Source organism: Macrobrachium rosenbergii, chromosome 55 (assembly GCF_040412425.1).
Source record: "Macrobrachium rosenbergii isolate ZJJX-2024 chromosome 55, ASM4041242v1, whole genome shotgun sequence".
NCBI classification, from domain to species: Eukaryota; Metazoa; Arthropoda; class Malacostraca; order Decapoda; family Palaemonidae; genus Macrobrachium; species Macrobrachium rosenbergii.
The window spans coordinates 71,045,163-71,054,856 of record NC_089795.1 but is presented as its reverse complement, the minus strand read 5'-3'; the positions used below and the strand labels follow the sequence as shown (position 1 = coordinate 71,054,856).

Here is a 9,694-nt window from a genome sequence, read left to right as displayed (position 1 = left end):
ATATATATATATATATATATAAAAACCTTTTTGGGAACTGATCCAGTATTTCCCTATTTCGTCAGCAGCCCAGTTTCCCAAATTCCCCGGTCTCCAGTCTGAGAAAAAGTCTGAGCGTTTGATATTATGCATTTTTCACCAGTTTTATAAATATATAGTGTTAGAGAGCTGTAAATAAACATAAATCATGTCAGTTTCTTCACTTAAATTTGTAAACTGCTAGCCTGTATAGCTGTTAAAATAATTACTGTCCTTAAAGTATACATGGTAATTTTTCCATAAACTGGGTCTCCTTTAATATTAACTGTACTGCACTACATTATTTTCTTGTAAACTAACGCTGTGAGCTTTTATCCCCGAATATTTTCTCGGAAACCTGGAGGTACCGTTTCAGACCCTTGCAATTAGCCATTTATAAAATTTAGGATAGTGTCAAAGTTCCGTTTGATTTTAACTATGTCAAGTAAAGCACAAATATCACGCTTTACTCACTTCATATATGCATGGATATGTGTAAATTTAAATCGTGTAATATGCCTATTTATCCCGTCAGTCTTTACTTCATGGTCGAAGTCAAAGTCATGTGGCTAGAACACTGAAAACGATCTGACAGTGATTTATTCCCTAGACACTGGGGTTGCAACTTCTATTCTGACGAGATTATATTGTAACAGCATATCGTTAATAAAATAATGATGATGTGAAAAAATCAAAGTACTTCCATCACCCATCCACAAATTTCCATAGCCTGAGATGAGGCGCATTACGAGATACCGCTTTGTATTTGTATTAGTGTTGACGTTTCTGGTTTCAAGTTCTCAGTGTGGTTACACGTGTTCGATATTGCATTTATGTAAATGTTTTTTTTTTATGCTGATTGCCGATAAAGTTATGACGTTGGTAATATTGGTGCCTTATCGTCTTTTAGTGGACTAATCAATAGGCGTAACAGAGAAAAGCCCTTGTGAACAGGTAAGATAGATAATCTTTTTCTTAGATGCATTAGGCCTACCCTGTTTTATGTTACTTGTAATTTCCGAGATCATGTGTGTTGCATTTGCTTTCAGTCTTGTTAATTGCAACTTTTATTTTTACTTTGGGTGCAATAGTATAGTTACCGGGATATTAGCCTGTTGCATAAATTAAAAGTATCCCCTTGCTGGTACAGGCTTAGCCTAGTTGCTGATACAGGCTTAGCCTAGGCCATGACCCTATTGATTGCTATTTACAGTAGGCTAATAGCATGATAGGCTACCAGAATTCGTAGCAGATATATAAACCATACACTGGTTATACTATATTTCTTGAATTTCTCATCAAATACTGTATTGTTCCATCTGGTTTTCTTTTGTTTTATGCATTGCATGGTAAGCCTGTAGAATAATTGTGCATACATCGTTTGGCTGTACGCCATGTCATGTTTGGGGGGCCGGGACTTGTGGGGGAGGGGGTAGAGTCCTAGAATAGGAGGGGGTAGAGTCCTAGAATAGGATAGGTTAAGGTGCATTCCTTTCGAAATAGCATATTTTTTAGCTGTGCTTTAAACAGACTGCAACTCGTTGTTATAGGCTTAATGTACTCAACTCTTTATCACTCTTACTCATCCAACAGATGGTATTATTTTACTGTTCACCATTATTGCATTCAGGAGTTAGAAATGTAATTTTCTTATGTACTAATTTGTGCTTTCGAATGTTTCTAACGAATTTTTTTTTGGTAGCAAATGACTACTTTTAAATTTATTGGACCCCACTCTTATATCTTACAATATGGGAAACCATATTGGGAAGCTAGGTTTTTGGCTTGGGAAAACACAAAACAGTTAAATACAGGGACGCAAATCGATTACGTTATGGGATACTGCAACTATCATACACTAGGTTGAGGATCCGGGTGAATAGGGAAATTATTCCCTGACTGAGATCTCCCGAAAATTATTTGACATTCTCTCTCAATAATAACAGGCTGCTTTTTCTGGGGAATTTAATTCCAGATTTTTCCTCTTCCCACCCCACCATTTTCTCTCCCGAAATGTATCCACCTTTGTGGCGTTTTTAGTAGAGGTCTGTTGGGGAGTTACGAATAAACATAAACAAAGACTGTAACAGTACAGATAATGGCCCTCAAGATTTCCAGTTTCAGGGGTGTCATTTAGGGGGCCGGAGGCAACTGTCCCCCAAAGACTCAAGTTCACCCCCCTCAACTCTGCCCTCACCCCACCAAGCCCCAAGAAGTAACAGCAGCTGGTTTCCATTATTCCTACTGAAATTCAAATGTCATCACATTAAGTTATATCTGTCCATCTATCTATCTATTTTATGTGCTTCTAAAAAGCACATAAAAGAGCTCAAAATCCAAAAAACCCAGGTGATTAGGCTCACTTTGCTTGCCAAACTGCCTTCACCCCCCCCTCTCCCCGGCCAAAAATCTGAAATGACGCTCTGTGTAGTTAAGTTTTGATGATAATTGGTGGCTGCTACACGTCCCACCATAGCCACACTCTTATGTAACATAGTGGGTTGGGGGGAATCTGGCCCAGGGGAATACACCTAACAATTTGTAAAATTCTGCAGGGGAAGAGTATCCATGGACATTTCAGGGATACTCTCGGATAGGAATATGATCATGACTGGCATTTAGGTTTGGTTAGGTTAGGGTTAGGTTAGGTTTGATGTGGTTGGTTAGGTCATTAGCTAACAAAACAAACATCAGAAACGTTAAGAGTGCACATAAAAATACAGGAAAATTATACTTTCTAGTCCAAAATCAGATAAAGGTTGCAAGTAAAATTTTACCACCATATTTTGAGAAACTGGAGTTTATGGGGTGGAAAAAAGTGAGTTGTGTTGCACCAATTGGTAAGGCAGGAAATGCTTAAAACTCATTCATCATGAGTACCAATCAACTAGAAACTTGAGTATGGAAATGCAGCAAAGATATTTACATGAATGAACTGCAAATTGATCTAGAGCAGTATAAGTCAACATTAAATTTTAGAGATGCATCCAAACCTAATTCCCAGCTAATGTAGAATTCTGCCTGAGCTCCAGTAATCTCTCATATATCCACAATAATAAAGCCAAGTTCCTGCCAGACAGTGTCAAAATCTAGATAGGGTAAAGAAAAGAAAACACTACAGACATAAAACGGCAACTTCGTACCCATACTCCCCCTACCTTGTGAATAGCACATACCTATTAATATTAAATACGTTTATAAACAGTTAAAACCAATAAACAAAATTACGTATGATGGCGTGTCAAGTGATGTCGTACTTTTAAACCAGTAACAATCACCTATTCCTCTCCATCCATCCTGCACAGCCTTCCCTCCCCATCCCCCTCCCCCTCCCCACATGGGAAAATCCTTCCCAGGCCACCCATCCCCTATAAGCCTTTCTTTTTGTGCATATGCTTGTGAGCAGCAGTATCAAACTTCTGTCTGCTTGCACAGCATTTCCAGCTGCTCCCCTCCCATCCTGCCTGGCCTTCCCACCACTCTGAAACTTATTTTCTTGCCCCCTCCAAAAAAGACCCCCAGCCTGTTAATGCTTGTGAGAAGTGTTACCAACACTTCTTTATGCTCACACATCATTGCCAACCTTCGGAGCGTGGTTATTTTTAATTTTTATAGTGTGGTGGTTCCAGGTTCAAGCCTTGCTCAAGGCATGGTAGATTTCACTGGCAAAGCATGACCTTACTATTTTAGGGAGCTAGGTAGGGATGTTTGGGAGAGCCCATCATCAGCAGCTGGTCCTAGCTTGGGTAGAGAAGACCATAGCTATGGTGTGCTAGTGAAATGGTCTGTCCCTGGCCTCAGCTGCTCAAGAGCTTATCTCAAACTTTCAAGCCTGGGAAGGTGAAGGCTGTGTTTCATCTTTATTTGGGATTTTTATAGACTCCCTTTCTTTGGGTTTGGATACTATTTTGCAATCTCAAGCAAGAAACTGTGAAGCCATTTCCCTGACTTGTTCAATATGTTTAATACAGAAATCATACGAAGGGGTACAGTATTGCAAATTCACTGTTACCAAGATATTTACTGATGAGTTTTGTTACCTACTTGGACTTTTTGTAAGTTGTTGTTTATGTTTTGACAGTCAAGCAAGTGAGGTGCTCAGCCAGATTTTCTGTCCCAGTGAATTATGGGTCAGGATGACTATCCTATTTGGAATGGTTTTTGTTACAGCATTGCCATTTGGAAATGTGGGTAGGCTATGTGGACAATGCTGAAACATAATTAGTTGTTTTGTTTTAAGTTTCACCAATTAAGTGGGATTTTGGAATTCAGGCTTTGCTTGAAAACCACCTCCATTTCTTGCTCCTTTTGGTGCAGATGTGTAACGTATTTTTCTTGGATTATTTTGAGTGACTTAAATTTTTTATAGTGTTTTGAATGTACCCAGTGTTCATTTCAGTAACAATATAGTCATTTAAAAATACTGGAACCTCCTTTATTCATTAGGAAGAGTGGAATTTTGGGTGGGGGAAAATACCAGAATGAAATACAGGGTTGTATTCTAACATGTGTAGGCCTATAATATATATTTCTGCAAGATATGACACTGATTAATGTAACGGTTATTGAATGTTTCCAAAGTGACACCATGCAATAGGTAAGGAAGGACCTGATGACCTAGGTTATGTTAGGGGGTGGGGTTCCAGGAGGAACAAAGCATCCTCCCCTTCCCCTCCCAAGCCAGTTAAGGACCTAGTGCCCTAGGTTACGGTAGATTGGTTGGGTTGCAACCATATTATTCATTTTCATTTATAATTTGTTGCTTAAGTTAGGCAAGGTGGGTCCAGCAGGTAAAGGCCTGGCACCCTTTGTTAGGTAAGGTTAAATACATCCTTGTACTTCATATGTTATAACCTCCCCCCTCCCCCTACCCAAAACCATGCATATCCACTGTGTTCCCTGATAATTATAGGATGTAAGTGGTGTCCAATATCTCCAAAACTACTAATTTGGTACTGAAATAAACATCAGAAGCATTCAAAGGATATGATGTAACAGGAAAAATCATATTTTAACATCTGGAATGCAATTATAATTCAGAGTAAAAATTTGCTGATAGATATCTCTTTGATTTTAATTTCAGTTATGAAAACAGTATTTGGATGTGACAAAATTTTATTAAAAAACATTTTACCTGAAAGGTGAAAATTTGTTGACGCGGATATTGCCTGAAATATTCACTCTTTACAAAGAACATATTTCTTTATATCATCCACATGTGCATGTGCACCTGTCTAAGGATAAACAGTGCTGTGAATGATTTAACAGTGGAATTGACATACCAATCATGGGTTAGATATTTGTACCCCTCCATTCATTTCTGTAAGATGCTTTTTCCACTACGTTAAAATGCCTGTTAAAGAACAGTATGGCTTCATGAACTTTAATGAAAAATTGGTAAATCTCCTCTGAGTTCTTCCCTACGTAATCTTCCTACAAGACAGCCATTGTGTATGTGAATAGGCTCTCTTGAAAATGCCTGAATCAGAAAACATCTGAGCATTCTAGCTGAAGAATTTATGAAAATGGTAGGTAACTACCGTATTTCTTAACAGGAAAACAAAAAAGCTTTCATAAATGCTCATTAGTAGCGCGCATGCACTTATGCACCTCCCAGACAGTTTCCAAGAACTTACAAAACTTCTTCAAAGCAACATCAGTGAATGTTTTGTAAGGTGATATAAGTCCTAATATTTTTTTGGTAAATATTTTTACTTGCACCCTATATTCCTTATAAAAAAAAAGGCCAAAATGAACATCGTTTGACCATACTGATATTTTTTTTTTATGTTAGCCTGATATATTATTGAAATATTAAGTATCAATGTTACCCATTTGTTTTCTGACTACTTATAACATGAATTATGTATTTCTGACCATTACTGTTTGTTGTGTTTTCCCAGCCATCTATTTACAACATTTATGGGGACTTTGGTGGATCAGCAGAATTTATAGGGGCTATGGGACCAAAAAAATGAGTGAAAGGAATAAAAAACAAGTAAATGGCACCAACAAGAATGGCTTAAAATCCTTACATAACAAGACGACTTCTAGGGAAAAATACTTGATCCATGCATATAATCAATATTAATCACAAAGTACATAAAAAACGAAGTTGTTCAAAGGCCAACTACAGGGATGCATCCCAACCTTGTCTGCTGTAGGTTACAGCAGACAGTTAGAAAGTTAGAAAGCAAGATATAGCAATGCACCCAAACATTTTTTCCATAACCTAACCTATGGTGCTGGGTTCTACCAGACTAAGGGAGCTTGTTCACCCTGGAACCCCTCACTCCCACCTAACTCACCCACCTCACCCACCTCACGTGACATATTGTGACATAAGCCATAAAGTGAAATATTAAAATGTATCTAAGCCCAACCTTGCACCCTGGGATATAGGCTAACTGGCTTGGAGGCTGGCACTTTCAAGTTCTATACTCTCCTGTTTTTTATCTGGTGAAACTGTACTTTAAAGTGGGCACTAGGTTGGTCATAGCTGGTTGAATTTAACATTGTTACATGCTAAATTTTATCCTGATGTATTACCTTCCTTAAATTAAAGCCACATGACATTCAAGGAATCTCTTCTCTCCATTCTTTTATTCTTCACACTCCACTTCTTAGGGAGAAAGAATCTTGAAAGCCCTGCACACACAAGTCCTGTCGAATTTGAGTGAGCAGCTTATTTCTTCAAAGGTTGTTGGTGCATTTGCTCACCTGTGGGTGGGGTGTCTGCCATAGTTGTCTACAGGTTTTCATCATGTTCTTGAACTAGTGTCCCCCCATTCTTTCTGAGACACAAAGGAGTGTGCTGCATCTCTTCCCCTATTCATGCATCTGCTGAGGTACACAGAGTAGAGTATGTGTTACCCTCATGCTCATCATGTGCATGTTCCTTGGATGGTGTGCATGCAGACTGAAGGCTCAAAAGTGACGTGTTGCTACCATATGATACCACTGGGTACAATAACAGTCAGTATGCTCGTGATCACATACCCTAAAGTATTGCCTGGTACATCCAGAACTGATGTGCACAAGCAGACAAAGTGCTAAGTTCACAAGTGACAGGTTGCTGCATTACAGTACTGCTGAGTATTGTGGCAAGCTGCATACACGTGATTTTGCAGACACTCAAGGTGTTCTTAGTTCATTCAGACTCCTGATTTGTATTCCCCACAGCAACACAAAACCATTGCCATTTATGTAGGAATATTCCTCAACGAGCTGAAATTGATAGTTGAAACTTGGGTAATAAGATAGTTAAATGATGGTTGGTTAGCGAGTAGGAGAAACCCCTGTTCACCTGCTGTCATCAAGAACTTTTTCTTCAGCCATGTTTGAGTTAAGATGTCATGCTGCACACCTGACTGTCCATCAAGTCTGAACCTCATTTCATCCTTTTTATTGTATGTATGATGATGGTGTTTTTATTTGTGGATTTGAGCGAAAGTGGACAACGTAAGGTGTGAAGGGTGTAAGTGGGTTTGTGGCTGCTTTATGCCATTAGTGTTAATGTAACCAGTTCTGTTTTTTTGAACTAGTCGGTCCTGCAGGGAGTGCATTAGCTGGTCTCCTCAGCAGAGAGCTTCGACAGCAGTTGAGGAAGGCCCAAGATGTTTACAGAGTCTTCAGAGGGGAATAACCTATCATCCATACCACCAAATATTTTTGTCTTCTTCCTCCTGGACTGCCCACCCCTTTTCATTTTACTCTGACTCACGAAGGGGATTATGCATGTGAGGGTAGGTGACCAGTCCATGATCTTCAACACTGCCAACTTGGTGCATGTGCCTAGCTCTCCCCAGGTCAGACAGTGGTGTGTGTTCATAGTTCACCGCTTGCCTACCAGTACTTCGTCGGCAGCTTCACTGGAATGCTGATAAACATTTCTTTCCCTCAGTATTCTGAGTTACCTGTCTTTTGCGGTTGTCCCTGCAGCAAGTTCCCCTCATAATGAGGAATGATAGGACCCTGGCATGCTAACCTTTCAATTGACTCGGTGTGACTTGAGACAAATCCTTAACAGGACAGGGCCATACCGTCTCTCTACTTCTGCTACTGACGAAGCTGACAGAGACTTATGCCATAACCCTTGGTAAGGAGTCAGAGAAAGAGGAAATCAGAGGGCTTGATCATACTCATGAGGACGCTTCTATCTTTCGTAACAGGGTTTCGGCTATTTGAAAATTTGTACGTAGGAATTTGCATTTATTTTGTCTCTTTTTCCAGCTCTTTCTTCGCTCTTTCGCACTTTGGTACGCCGGCACAAGTAGAATTTGATTTTGTCGGTGGCTGACACATGGCCTTGGAAATTGGCTTTGAAATGCATAGTTGCCTCTGTTTAAGCTCATCTCTTGAATGATTTCATGATTTTATCTAAGTAATCAATTATGAAAATTCACTTTGTTTCGTATGAAACAGTTTTCGCTAAAGTTAAGCACAAAAGTAGTTCAGTCAGTTTCCTTGCTTTGGGTGCATTGTTACAGCGAGTTTTTTTGGGTACACGTTTCCCCAGAATAACCATCTCGGCTGCTAATCTTCACCAGCATTTTATACGTAATTAAGATGTATTCATTTAAAAGTCAATATGTTTTATATAAGCTGATATAGGCTGAAGTTTCTTTGGCGCAGTCGAATTTGCTGTACAGCCGCTACAGCGTATAATCAAGGCCACCGAAAATAGATCTATCTTTCGGTCGTCTTGGTATAATGCTGTATGAGTCGCGGCCCTTGAAACTTTAGCCACGGCCCAATGGTGGCCTGTCCTATATCGTTGCCAGATGCACGATTATGGCTAACGTTAACCATAGATAAAATAAAAATTACTGAGGCTAGAGGGCTGCAATTTATGTTTGATGATTGGAGGGTGGATGATGAAGATACCAATTTGCAGCCCTCTAGCCTCAGTAGTTTTTAAGATGAGGCCGGACAGAAAAAGTGCGGACGGACAGACAGAGAGCCATCTCAATAATTTTCTTTTACTGAAAGCTAAAAATTGAAGTGAACCCTTATACGAAGGAAATTATCGTTGTCCAGTATTTAGTCAGTCAACTTGTTTATGCTGTCATGCCCATTTCCGATACGTTCACGATATCGGTATAGTAAAACTTTTTTCTCTCCCCTTTTGCTTTGCTAATTTGGACTAAATTAACTGATGGCAGTCGGTACAGTTCATCATTACACAACACAGATTGTTTGACCTAAGAAAAAAAGTATACCTTAGTTTTACCAGACCACTGAGCTGATTAACAGCTCTCCTAGGGCTGGCCCTAGCACTGGCAGATTGTTAGTATCTTAACGTATCTTAACAGCATAGACAGACACTTGAATATGGTGACAGTATCACTAGATAGTTCCACATACCTTAACCTCCCAGTGCATCATTGAAGAATGTTCTCTACATTCCCTAATTATAGACTTCAAAGGGAAATTTCAACCATAAGCTACCCATTGTTAACTCGACCTTTCATTCAACGATAAAATTGCTTGTCGTGAACACTTCACTTGGCAGAGCAATGTTCCTTCTGTAATGCCCTTAGTGGGAAAAAGCTCTATCCCCAGATCTGACCGCCCTAAGACTGACTGTGAAAACAGAAGGTAATGGAAGTCGAACTGTGATATCACTGTTGCCACCATTCAGTCACCTTCCCAAAAACACAGGGTTTCAAAAGGA

The 9,694-nt window shown here is 39.5% G+C and overlaps 1 long non-coding RNA gene across 1 annotated transcript in view; it reads left to right on the top strand.

Moving 5' to 3' along the window:
* Positions 1–587: 587 nt before the first annotated feature.
* The window catches only part of LOC136835391 (uncharacterized), a 95,335-nt gene continuing 86,228 nt past the window's right edge, over positions 588–9,694 (top strand). Inside the window, exon 1 of the long non-coding RNA XR_010852123.1 lies at positions 588–972. This is a non-coding gene — a long non-coding RNA (uncharacterized lncRNA). The remainder of the gene's footprint in view (positions 973–9,694) is intronic.